This window comes from Lissotriton helveticus, chromosome 4_1 (genome assembly GCF_964261635.1).
Source record: "Lissotriton helveticus chromosome 4_1, aLisHel1.1, whole genome shotgun sequence".
Lineage (NCBI taxonomy): Eukaryota > Metazoa > Chordata > Amphibia > Caudata > Salamandridae > Lissotriton > Lissotriton helveticus.
The window spans coordinates 349,458,324-349,472,838 of record NC_136063.1 but is presented as its reverse complement, the minus strand read 5'-3'; positions in this window follow the sequence as shown (position 1 = coordinate 349,472,838).

Below are 14,515 nucleotides of genomic sequence, written 5' to 3'. Positions count from 1 at the left end.
TCTACTTTGTCTGCTCAGTGGGCTGCTGTCTGGGAGTTTAGGGGTTCATGGGCCTCCTTGGAGGGTATTGCTTCTTTGATGGGTCAGCTCCTGTGGAGTTGTCGGCTTCATCATCCTGCCACTCCTGTGATTGTGCCCTCTTGGGATTTGCTGAATGTTGTACAGGGTCTACAATAGTCCCCTTTTGAGATTTTGTTGGAGGCGGATTTGCTGTGGTTATCTGCTAAGTTGGCCTTCCTGTTGGCCATCACCTCTGCTCGGAGGCTGGGTGGATTGGGAGCCTTGCTTATTTCATTTCCTTATTTGCAGTTCATGCCAGACAGGGTGATGTTGCAGCTTGACCCAGATGTCTCCCTAAGGTCTCCTCCAAATTCCATTTACAGCAGGTGGTGTTTCTTCTGCAAATTTTCCTGAGGATGGGGATGCTCTTGTTCCTTCTGTCTTAGATGTTTGCCGAGCCCTTCAGGTTTACCTCCAGGGTACCCGGGGTTTTTGTCTTTCTCCTGCCCTGTTTGTGTCCTGGGGTAGTGTGGCTAAGGAGAAGGAGGTTTCTACTTCCACCATCAGTTGGTGGATGCGTTTGGCCAGTTTCAAATCCTTAAAGTGCATGATTCATCCTTCTCTGACTCAGGTTCAGTGGCGTTCAACGCAGTCTGTGTTCACTTCCTGGGCTGATGCGGCTGATGTTTCTATCCAGGAGATTTGTAGGGTGGCCACCTGATAGTCCCATCATACCCTTGTCCGGTATTATCGCCTTGATGTCTTGCATGCCTCTGTGGACAATTTGCTGTTGGAGTTATGAATTCTTCTGTGTCTTAATCTTGTTTTTGGTTTAAACATTGTACATCTGCATTGATCCCTGGTGTCATGCGTTTTCTTGGAGTTTTGCTTGTGAGGTTCTCACTTGTGTGAGGACTGGGACAAGGAGGACATATGAGGGGGTAATGTGTTGTTACTTACCGGTAATCTTCAATACCCAGATTAAGTTCCTCCTCATCCCATTCCTGTGCCCTCCCTCCCTCCCACCGTGTCTGGTGTTGTTGATAACAGGCATGGCGGTGGGTGGCAGGGGTTTATGTAATAAACACTAAAACAATACTAGGTTTGAAATAGCCTGTCGGGAGGCAGGATTGCCTCAATTGTGTAAGAACTGGGACTAGGAGGAACTTAATCGGGGTATTGAAGATTACCGGTAAGTAACAGCACATTATTATGGACCATATGACTGCTGGTTTGTAGAGCTCCTCGTCTTCATTAAAGGAATATATAATATCAAATATAAATTAGATGCCAATGCAAAAAATTTGGGATATTTATGATTAGAAAGAGACCTTACAAATTGTCCACTGCCTTTTGGCAGTTGTTTAGTCAATGAGGAAAAAAATTACGACTTGGAGACATGGATAGAGAGAAATACACAAAACACTGCTCTATTACCCTAGAAAACAAAACTCAATACATTGACATATACAAAGCCTTAGTTTTTCAGCAGTATGCAGTACACATATCTCTTCCATCACAGTGGCTAACTTATTGCCATCTCTTATTTACAGCCTTGTAGACTTTCTAGCAGAGCTGGCAAATGGATGGACTTAATTTAATGTACCAACAATAAATAGATTTTTTTTTAGTTTTAACAAACTATCTTTCAATGGTCAATCATATTGGAATTTCCCTTGCATTGACAATCGTTCAGATGAATGTCACAGTTTCTCGCCAGCTGCCACTCATTCATCTAAGCACCTGAAAATACCTTAAGATCTCTTCTGCGGCAGATGAATTGTCATATTTGTCTACAACCTGTATGAAGTAATCGATACAATGTAATCATTGACCGTTCATGGTGCAGCCCTATCTCCCTGGTTAGCTTCAAATTAATGATAAATAAATACAAAGTAAAGCTTATATCACGCGCATATGGATGAATTTGACACAAATGGTCGAATGGATGAATTTGACACAAATGGTCAAATTATATAATAAGTAGCTATTCTGGCAGCATACTGCCCATTTACTCAAGGAAGTCCTTTTAGCAAGGGAGATACCTTCTTGCGTATTCAGTTTTTCATTAATTCCAATATTTAAACATAAATCATCCTAAGTTACCTACGGAATGAGAACAAACAAAGCAGTTATTGAAAATAAATGCCCAGAAGGACTGTAACTTATTCAATGCATTACTGCTAATTTGTTAGAGCAGCACTGGAGATGGCTAAGAAATCCTGCTATACTTACGATATTCTGTGTTCCTTCGAAGTTCTGAAATATATCTTACTGGGGTTGGTCTTACAATGATTAAATGGAGTTATTACACTTTTTAATGTAGGTTTTATTTAACATTTTTAATTTGCCCATAGGCAGACTAGAATTTTCTAAGCTTCTATAATTATTATCACACTGGGCATTTGGAGCAATACGTTCTTTTCCTTGTATTTCGGAGGTGCCTGGCTCCATGTCTCGGCAGGCACCATATTGCTACTGCCTGTGCATCCGTTTTAATCATGTTATGTTTTCTTGTTCACCCAATTGTTTTAATTGTTGTTTTTTTTCACCAGTACTCATCAACACACAAGGGAGCCTGCGAGTGTTGACGGGGTTGATGGACCCTTGTTGAAGCCCGCATTTTCTTTCACCAATCTTTAATAGTTGATCGGGCGCTGATTCAGTAATGGGGACACTCCCCCTTTAGTGGGACGTACATTTAAACATGGTGATGACGTGTACATGCCAAAGGCGTGCTAAAATGCAAGCCTGTCTGCACCCGTCCATGCTCAGATTGTGCTCAGAGCTAGCCTCCCTGCAGGTGGAACACCAGACTCCAAGACGCAGATACCCTACTCAAGGTATGAATTTCTGGACCTTAAGCCAAAAATGCCTGTCCCTCACCTTCAACCCAGTCAGCATCTCTACACCCCTGAAGGGTCCCAGCTGACATCGCTCACTCTCCAAGACCATGTTAGGGCCATAGACCCCCCTCATCTGACACTGTTTTAACTTCTTTCAGCCTTTCATCCGAGAACATTGCACTTGTTACTGCCCAATCTCTAATAAAGCACAAGCACGAGTTCACTTACTTAATTGATTGCCATGTGCTTAACATAGCTTTGATCACAGAAACCTAGGCTGATGCAGCATCTGGCTCAGATCTGGTAGATGCCATCCCCCCCTCCCCGCTTCTCTTTGAACATGTTAGATCTCAAACTGAAACAACGTGGCAGGTTAGCCATAGTTGCCCGTGACACTATGAAGATTTCCACTGAAAGGTTTTTACCGATTATAGATAGAAAAGCAATTTTATTTAAAATTGAAATGTCTCATAATCATACCTTTAATGGTATCCTCTTGTACCACCGTACTGGACCTAAGGCAACCTAGCCATTTATCCGAACATAATTACAATTTTCAGGAAATGTCAATACTATGTGATTTTACTTTCACTTGAAGAATGAGGGTGACAGCGACACAAGGAATCCATTGGAGCTAATGTCCAGTCTTGGCCGGGAAGAAGTAGTCACTGGGATCTCCCATTCGGGTGGGCATCTGCTAGAGAGGATCTTTACAGACAACCCCTTTCTCTTACCTCTGGTCTATTTCAGCTCACATGGTCCGATCATTCCACCATTCTTTTTGATCTGAACATTGCCAAGGGTTTATTCACTGGGAACTTCACTGTGCATAGTTACAAGCGAGGGCTAGAGCATGCTATTGAGGCTAACGAACTCCAGGAACTTCTTACTAACAGCAGGCCCCCACTAGCTAACCACCCGGAGTCGGCCACTACTGATTACCATGCCTGAATTCAGTTCACTATTAATGCTGTAGCTCTTCTTAAAGATAGGCGTAGCGAGAGTAAAAGCCCTTCAAAGCCCTGGTTTTCTTAGGACTTCCGTCACGAAAACGGCTATCCCATATGGAAGAACGCCAATGGAGGAGTGACTATGGCAAGGTAGAGAAGGATGTCTAAAGAAAGATTATTGCTAAGAATAAAGAAAAAATATTTTCTGCCAAATCTGCATACTTTATTGATAAAATAAATAACGCAAGCAACTGCCCTAAAGGACTTTTTACCACCTTACAAAACCGCAGAGGAAAATAATGCCGCTATTAGTTAACCCCTTCGGGGCTGATGACGAGCTCAGCTCGTCATGAGCGTAACCTGCCGTGCGCTCATGACGAGCTGAGCTCGTCATGTAACGCGGTAATTTTCAAATTGCCGCGTACAGCGGGAAAATGTACCGCATCGATGCGGTTACATTTTCAACAACATTCTAGCCTCTTTTTTCCAACAGAAAGTGCATGATATCTATAATGCCTTCTCAGTAAATGAGGAAATTGGAGCTTTCTTTTCTGGTATACTTCAGTGTGCTTTAACCTTGAAAAGACTCACCACTGCGAGAAAATTGATAAAGCACACTTCAGATCACTCTTTTGTTGTTTAAAGGTACTTTACTGGGGTATAAGAGTGGTTCTTTACCCTCACTCTCTTGTTGTTTAAACGTGATTTGCAGCGCGCAGCTGCAAGAGTCTCCTTACAGAGTCTGTGTGTCACAGTGTTGTTGCTACTCCTCACCGTCAGTATGGAGAATTTAGGCCTCTCGTATACGAGGGAATAAGTAGATGCTCTCTTGTCAGATCCATCACTCTTTGCAGACCTATCAATGGCCTAAACAATTTCCCAAACCACAGAATGGGACAAACTTTCAGAACAAAAAAGAAGCCGTATACGAGCTATCCTACACGGCATGATGATAAAAGAATACCTTTTAAATTACACTGCACCAAAGGGCCTCCGAGTGTCAAATGCGCCCAGAATTTTCTTGGATGATGTTACATTCAGAAAAGAATGGGCGCAAACAGCATGGCACTGTAACCGTGACTGGGGAGTGCTCATCATGAAGACAGCACTCTGCCTTTCGGAGGCTCTTTTGGTTGAGATACAACTTACCGAGACCCACTTTCGCACCACTCTAACTGGGTATAAAAAGAAATTGGAAGAATTAAACAAAGAGGTAAATGAATATAAGGAGAATCTCGCTGAATCTAAGGCCCAACAATTACAGAAAGACCTCAAAAAGTGGTCTTTTGAAAAGACATACCCCTACTCAAGTGCAGAGTACACACCACCAAAAAGAACCAATAATGATACTGACACCTCAGGAGACGATAGCTCCATAACAAGTGGTTCTAGCTCAGGCAGCAATGGGAGAAAAATGCATAATAGAGGTAGGGGTAGAAAAACACAACCCCAACAAACATGGTATCCGTTCAATCAAATGGGGGGCAGGAATTTCCACCCTAATTTCCAACAATCACCTTTTCCACCAATGATGGGCTGGAACCCACATCGAGTCACCTTTCCCCAATACCAACAGAACATGTATCCAGAGCCTTTTTTAGGACAGGGCAGGAGGAGCAGGGGACGAAGGAGAGGGGGCAACCAAGTCCACTGGCAGCAGCCAGAAGCAGTAGGAGACAACATGCGGAGCAAAACACAGGAACAACAGGCGGGTCCCAGCAACCTAGGAGCCTGATCACAAACCTCTCCACCATAAGTTTGAGCGTGGAAGAAACTTCACTTTTAGAAAAAGGCTTGGGCTTCATCTCTACAGCTAAGCTGGATCGCTTCAAACTACACTGCGAGCTGGCAGATTTCTTTCGGGTACTTAAACTAAAAAGTTTTTTTGAAAATCAGGTTACAGACACCTCTCAAACTTTGACAAGTGATACAGGCCTTCAACCAAAATCGTCATTCACTCCTCCTCCTCACACGATCCCTCCTGAACTGTTAGCGTTCGAACAAGCTGTTTTTAATGAGGTGGAAAACATACCTGAACCTAGAATCTATCGAAACCTGAAAGCCCTGGAGTTCCAAGCTCTGGAAAACTTGAAAACTAATCCCAGTATCGTAATAAAGGCTGCAGACAAAGGTGGAGGCCTGGTCATACAGAATGCAGTTGATTATGACAGGGAATGTAAACGCCTTTTGAGTAACTCAACCAACTATGTACTACTCCAAGAAGACCCTTCTCAAGCGTTACTAAGTGAGATCACAGAGTTAGTAACCAATGCAGAAGAAGCAGACGAAATCACCAGACAGGAGGCTGCGTTTCTGTTGACATCTGAGAATAAGATCCCCTACTTCTACACGTTGCCCAAGACACACAAAAACAAGCACCCACCCCCAGGACGGCCTATCGTTTCAGGCATAGGTCCTCTTTTGGAACCATTATCGAAGTACTGTGGCTTTTTCCTGAAACCGTTAATACAAGGCACTAGTACTTATATAAAAGATACGAAGAGCCTTTTGACGGTGCTTCGGGATATCCAAATGCCAGAAGACCATTGCTTCCTGGTATCCCTGGATATCGAAAGCCTCTATACCTGCATTCCCCAGGACGAGACCATCAGGGTGATAGCAGAAAAGCTGAACCAGACAGAATGGGAGTACCATACACCCACGGAATTTGTGGTAAAATGTGCAACTTTAGCACTTAAGTGCAACTTCTTCAAATACCAAGACAACATCTACCTACAGGCCACCGGCACTTCGATGGGCAGTACTTTTGCCCCGAGTGTCGCTGGCCTGTATGTCTTTGATTTTGAATGCAAGAATATCCTTGCGCCCAAGAACCCCTTTACAGACAACATTACATTTTGGCAGAGGTATATCGATGATGTCCTCCTGATCTGGAAAGGACCCGAGGACTTACTCATGTCATTTTTTGAATGGATCAATACTCGAGATCCCCATTTAAAATTCACCCACATGTACAACAAAGAAGAGATGGTATTTCTGGATGTCACCATAAGAAGAGTAGGAAACCAACTTAAGACTAAGACCTATCAAAAACCCACTGCGAAAAACAACCTCTTGCATTTTACAAATTTTCATCCGCGCCCACTCAGAGAAAATCTTCCGTTTGGGCAATATTTACGGTTGAAACGCAACTGCAGTGAGCTCTCAGATTTCAAGATCAAAGCACAAGAGTTGACAGGGAAACTCCAGGAAAGAGGTTATCCAAGAAAGATCCTCGAAAAAAGCAGGAAAAGAGCCAGGAACCAAAACCGGGACGCCTTATTGGAAGATGTACCCAAGGAAACAACGGATAACATACCTTTGACCTCTATGACTACCTTTAATTCTATTTCTAACCAGGTCAGCCGGGCTATCAATAAGCATTGGAAGATTCTCACCACCAACACCCACAAGTGGGAAAAATCTTTATTTTCCTACAAACGGGCACGAAGTTTGAAGGATACCCTGGTGCACACACGCCCCAGCAATTTCAAAACTTCTAATGATCAAACAGTCCTGAATGCGTGGGGGCTCCCACCCATCGTAGGACATTTCCCATGCGGGGATGTAGTGTATGCCACCTAACTACGGCAACTAAATCTCTGCAACTCAAAGAAGGAGAAATATGGACCAAACGAAAACATACTAACTGTAATTCCCAAAATGTGGTGTATCTAATCACTTACCCCTGTGGCTCGATGTATGTGGGCATGACCACACGGAAAGTCAAGCAGCGGGTCGGAGAACTTCGCAGCAGTATCCGCTGCCAGAGGAACACAACCAAACTTACAGCTCACTACATCCAGATGAAGCATATCCCGGATGATGTACACTGGACGGTGTTAGAACAGCTGGAAAACTATGAAGATATACAAGACCGCCTTTTTGAAAAAGAACAACGGTGGATTTACCGCTTGGGGACACACCGAGATGGGCTAAACGATAATATACCGTGGGGCTCAGCATTAAGAAGATACGACATTAATGGCTAGTACTAACCCCACTAGTTACACCTTTTTAACCTCTGTAACTATATGTCCAGATAACAGATATTGACCCCCGCGCATATCCGCTATCTTCCCACCCTGGTATGAATCATTAGAATTGTTAACTCTAATGAGTTCATCATATAAGAACAGAGTTTTGTGTTAAATTACCAAAAAGTGCTGTTGCGACTGCTTTAACTATTCAGTAAAACCCTCCAACGTTTAATCCGCCTGATAATTGCGTTCAAAACAAACCTGTTCTCACAACTGAGGTAACAGGTTTTTAGGAACCCGTTTGGTGCCAGGGGATAACACCCGAAGACCTCTGAGTTCTCCCTGTTCCGGACCACAGAAACACGGAGTCTTCTAGTCGCAGTCAGAGATCAAGTTTTATTGGCAGCTACCAAGTAACAGGTGTCCTAGAAGCACGACAAACACGGGTCATGTGTTCTCAGAAGACTGTTCGTTTTTACAGAACCAGCCTTCTTATATACAGAAATAATAGCTGCAAGCAAGAATTCTTGAGTTTATGATATGGCTATACACATATTTCTACAATAATACAAAAGAGCGAAGTCATGTAGGCAAGCCCGTATTTTAGATGTCCAATTCGTGATAGATTTCCCAGCCAAGCCCGGAACTCCAATCAGATCTCGGTGAAACCCCAATAAAAGAAGGCACCTCCTAGTCATAAAAACTGGCCATAAACAGGGAGCGTGGACAGGTGTGTATGTGTGTAGAAAACATGATCTGTACGCGATGAATGGTTTGTGGTATGTTGTGCATTGATGCTATCGTGTTTGGCCACTGGGCGAGGAGCTGCCCAAACAGGTTTGGCTGGAGGCAAGGGAGTCAGTTGGGACAGGTCAGGGGGAGTAAGGGAAGGTGGACGTGTCCTTTTAGATCAAGCTCGAACTTTAATTGACTTATCATGAGGGCAAGACACAAATGGATACCGTTTACAAAATGGAGTCTGAGGGGTCGGGACGGAAACTACGATTCAGGGGTGTTAGCATGTCTCGATCATGACGCAAATGCATAGAAATGATGTCCTAATCATTATCGGTTCGTCGACACCAAATTCGTCATGGTACGTTGATGTTTCGGGACACGGGTATCGGACCTCGATACCGGGACAACAGTAGGGTCCAGAATTTCAGAACCACAGACCCTCCTTTTGCCCTCATATAAGGCAATAATTCATGTTAATCCGAGTCTAAGTCTGTATGAAGGAATTCGTGGAGATGCTGCTGTAGCATCATTCTGTTGCTCAGTTCGTCCCTTGACACAGGCTTCCGTACACATGAGGTAGCACAGAGGCCACATAGTGCAGGAGCGCACTGTACACACAGGCAGAACATAAACAGGAGTGCTAAGATCATCCCAATGAAGATCAGTGTTTTCCATCCCCAGGTAGCGATCAGTTCCCAGAACCACCCTAGTAAGGACCAGTCCCCTTTTTCTACGTGAAGGGAACCAGATATCTTGTGTAGCTTAGAGATGGCCTGGTACACTGTCGGTGCGTTATCAGGGATGAAAATGCAACAACTGGATTGGATCACTCTACACACACCACCACGATCGGCGAGTATGATATCTAGGGCAACTCGGTTCTGAAGGGTCATAAGTTGATCCGACTGAAGTTCGGTCTTCAAATTGCCAAGGGCTCCGGCCGTTGTAATCACGGCGGATTCAACTATCCTCGATAACTGGCGAATATTCCTGCTGTTCACCATAGGCCCCCAAAATGGCAGAAAACCCTTTGCGAAGTCAGCGAATTCCTGACCCGCGGTGTCGTCTTTACTCACGACCCCTCTAGCTGTCCTTGTCCGATGGTAATCTGCTCTGGCCGTGTAGGTGGGAGGCAGCAGAAATGAGATAAAACATGTACCTGAGAAGTCAGGGGGCAACCAGGTGTAGGCTTGGTCATGGCAGACGAAATACGTGCCTTTGGCTGCTAATAGTATAGGGGAAGTTCGGGAAGCGAACACATAGGTTTCCGTGCATATACTCTTTCCTAATTGTGCTTTGGGATGCCTGCCGATACCTTGTAAACATAAGTGACCTCGGTTGGGTACTATCCAAACTGGGCGGGATTTCTTTGCTGTCTGGCTCTTACTCAGGTAAACCCCATATTTAGTTACGTTCCAACGAGTGTACGGAGTGAGTTCATCTTTGGGAATCATAAGATAGGTGTCGAACTCTCTACTCATATTTCTTATCCCTGCTACTAGTGCCTTGTTACTGGAATCACTCTCAGTAGAACGGGTCGGGTATGGTTCTAGGGCGAATAGGAACATGGTCTGGAAAGCCCACAGAGAACCATAATAACTGAATGGCAGGATGAAGTATGGGATACCCTTATCCGTTGTGTGTGGCATGAGTCCACATATCCAACAGTTCGATGTGTTCATTATGGACTGGTGTTGGTGTAGAAGTTGAATGAATGAGTTATTTACAAATTCGAGTCTTCTGGCAGACTCGTGTTCAGGTAGAGGGTGAAAGTAGTGTGGAGAGATAGTAGGAGGAGGCGGTGGCCGGGTGTCATTTGAAAAAGTAACTTGGAATACGAATAGAGTATAACCAGTCAAAAACATCGTTATGCTACACAACATTAAAATACACGTTATCAAAAACCTTCTTTTGGCCAGTACAGTGCATAATTGTCTTTCAAAGTTCGTGAGTCTGGTAGGTCTCTTTACCCTAGGAAACTCCATCCTCTAGTTGCTGCCCGCGGTGGTAGGTTGGTTCTGCCAGGGAGTGCGCTCTGTTCAGTCAGGGGTAACTCCCTTGGACCAACCAGAACCGTTGACCTAGACGTCCCCAGTTGCACTCCCCAGACTTCAACCGCGACCCTAGCAGCAGAACCGGATGGCGGTTCGAAAATCAAAAATGAGCAAGTTTCCTGAGAGTGAGAGAGCTGAAAAAATCAAAAAATAGTTCTTGGGGGAAGGGAAATCACATTAGTCTGCTTTTTATTAGTCTCTTTGTCTTGACCTTAGATTATATTGTTGTTTCCCAGGTACGGTGTGGTCTTCAAACAATGTCTCAGGTTCGGTAGTGTCCAACTGCATTGACGGTGGCACAAGTCCTTGTAAAATATGATCACTCTCCTTTTCGGTACTAGTTTCTTTTAAACGTGCATCGCTGAAAGGGATGAAGCGAGGTATGGATTCTGTCTCGGAGTCGGAAATTCCTTTGTTGACCCACCGGTCGTATGGAAGGGGCAGAGGGACCCGTTTACAATGGGTCCCGTGCACCCAGTTCTTTTTGCCTTCCACCCGAACAGCTGATCTCGTGGAAAGAAGTACCAGGTATGGTCCGGTCCACCTCGGCTGTCCGTTGTTTGTGCGCTGGAAATTCCGCACCAAGACCCATGTGCCGGGTTCGATGGAGTGACCTGGATCGTCAGAGGCTGGCGGAGAGGAACTGTGAACCTGTTGGTGTAAAACACGCAATTTAGTTGTTAATTCGCACAAATAGTCAAGCAGTACGGGGTGCTCTATTTCGCTGAGTTTCTTTGGCCTTGGCACGCCCCAGACGTTGGCTGGGCGGCCAAACACTATCTCATGGGGGCTAAGTCCTAACCTGGAATGGACGGTCATTCTGGTTGACAAGAGTGCTAGGGGCAAGGCGTCAGGCCATTTAAGACCTGTACAGGCTTGGATCTTGGCTAATTTGAGCTTTAAAGTGCCATTGTAGCATTCTACTAATCCAGCTGATTGGGGGTGATTTGCAGAGTGAAACTTTTGTTGTATGCCTAAACACTCACACACTCTCTTCATCACGCGTCCTACGAATTCACTTCCGTTATCACTCCAGACGATTCTAGGCATGCCGAATCTCGGGAAGAACTCTTTGACAAGGGCTTTGGCAGTTGACAAGGCAGTATTGTCCTTAAGGGGGTATGCTTCCACCCACCTGGAGAAAGCGCAAACAACAACGAGCACATACTTCAGATTGTTGCATCTCTCCATGTGAATGAAATCGAGCTGCAAAACCTCGAACGGATACGTTGGAGGCGCAAAATGACCAGCTGGAGTTGGGGTTCCCCTATCGGGATTGTACTTCAAACACACCATACAGTTTCTGACCACATTCTCTGCATATTTCGGGATATTGCTATTTTGCAATACTTTACAGATTCCTCTCGAACTGATGTGCGCAAATCCATGAGCCATTGTTACTACTGCAAGTACATAGGCGTTAGGTAATAGCCATCGCTGGTGTTCTGACAATTCGACCCAACAACCATTCGCATCTAACCTACCCTTACTTTCTCTCCATTCATTCACCTCTTTCTCAGTTGCCTCGGCTTGTATAGATTTCACGCTTTCGATGGTGTCCTCACACATTCCCACATCAGTAATCCATCTAGCGGGACCTACAACATACATCCGACTCATTGTGTTCCTTGCAGTCTCTTTCGCAACCTCGTCTGCAAATGCATTCCCGCGGCCAACATCATCCTGAATCTTTTTGTGTGCACTGTATTTTACAATTGCAACTTGTAGTGGCAAGGTCAGTGACTCGAGGAGTTCATTAACTAACTGACCATGTTGTATCTTTGCACCATGTGACGTAAGAAACCCACGTTCACGCCACAATCTCCCAAAACTGTGAGCCACACCAAAGGCGTATTGGCTGTCAGTGTACACATTCACTCGCTTTCCTTTCGCTAACACACATGCTCTGGTAAGCACAATTAGCTCTGCAGCTTGTGCAGAATTATGGGAAATGCGCGCAGTCTCTATAATGGTGTGTAATGTCGTTACGGCATATGCTGCAGTCGTATCACCATTCGGCAGCTTGAAACATGAACCATCAACCCATAAAGTATTGTTGCATTCAGGAAGGGGAGTGTCCTGTAAGTCTACTCTCCCTTTTGTCTCTTCTTCTGTCCTAAAACAGCAGTCATGGTTATCAATCTTGTCTGTTTCTGTCGGAATGGGTAATAACGTTGCGAAATTCAGTGCATCGCACCTCTTTATGTGGATGTGACTTGCTAGCAGTGTAAGTTCGTAGCTGGATAGTCGAGCGCTAGTAAGGTGTTGTGTCTTCGTCCTGTTTAGTAAAATGTCTACTGCATGCGGAACCATAACGATCAGAGTATTGTTCATGACTAATCCAGCGGATTGTCGGATGCAGACAGCTGCTGCGGCGGTAGCCCTCAGACAACTTGGTAGGGCTTTAGCCACAGGGTCTAGAGTTGCCGAAAAATACGTGCATGGGCGCTGTCTGTCCCCAAAATGTTGTGTTAAAACTGAAAATGCACAACCTTCCTTCTCATGGACATATAATGTAAAAGGCTTACTGTAGTTGGGGTTTCCCAACACAGGAGCCGAACATAATGCATCACGCAACTTGTGGAAACTCGTCTGGCAATCTTCAGACCAAGGCATAGGATTTGGCGTGTCTTTGCAGAGTAGTGCCAGCAAGGGTTTAGCTAGTAGTGAGAAATTCGGTATCCATTGTCTACAGTACGATGTAATGCCCAAGAAGGCTCGAACCTCTCTCTGTGTCCTTGGGGCACTCAGTTCTGCAATTGCCTGTATTCTTTCTGGTGTCAGTCTCCTTCCCTCCTTCGACAAGATGTGACCTAAGTAGGTTACTTCTTGTCGGCAAAATTGTAGTTTGGAAAGAGAGACTTTGTGCTTCATGTCACATAAGTTACGTAATAATGATAACGTAGCTTTCTTGCAAATCTCTTCAGTGTCTGCAGCGATCAGCAGATCGTCTACGTACTGAATCAGAGTTGAACCATTCGGTAGAATAATCGTGTCTAGTTGTGTTTTCAGGGCCTGACTGAATATTGATGGGCTTTCGCAGTAGCCTTGAGGAGCGCACTTGAAGCGGAAGCTTCGTCCTCCTAAATTGAATCCAAAAATATCTCTACTCTCCTCGGCAATCGGGATGCTGAAGAAAGCGTTCTTCAGGTCGATCACCGAGAACCAATTTGCTGAAGCTGGAACCATCGTCAATAAAGCAGTAATGTCGGGGACAACTGGAAACTGTGGGATAACTATCTTGTTCACTTCTCTGAGGTCGATCACGAACCTGTACACAGGCTGTTGTAGAGGATCAGTACGCTTTAAGACGGCCAGAACTGGACTGTTACAAACATTTCCTGTTGTTTCTTCGATGACGTCTTTATCAATCAGGTCATAAACAATCGTCAATAATGCATTTTCGCATTCGCTAGATATTTTGTATTGGGGAATACGTGGCAACCTAACGTTGGCTTTCAATGTTATGACATACGGTGCTATCTCCAAACGACCTACATCATTAGAGCCATTAGCCCAAAGTATATCAGGAAGTGATGACAATTCAGTCGGAATATTGTCCTTTGACAAATACATTGGAGAAATGACTTTCTTACCTAAAGTAAGTTGTACTCCCAAGGGGGAACAGTACAAAGTCGCATATAACCTTTTTAGCAAATCCAAACCTAACAAATTTTCACCGCAACCTGTTGTAAGAATGAGGGGTGCTTCTAATTCGCACGGGCCAATAGAAAGAGATATAGGACTGGAGATCGGGTTTCGAACAGGGGCGCCAGAGAAACCTACTGAAACATTCATTTCGCCAGACAAAGGTGCGCCAGGAAGTTTCGAGTGCATGATAGAATTTTTTGTAGCACCAGTATCCAGCAGAAATGGCTCTGACACTCCTGAGGTAATTACCTTGACATAAGGTCCATTCTGATCTACTGGAACTGAAACAACTCCCT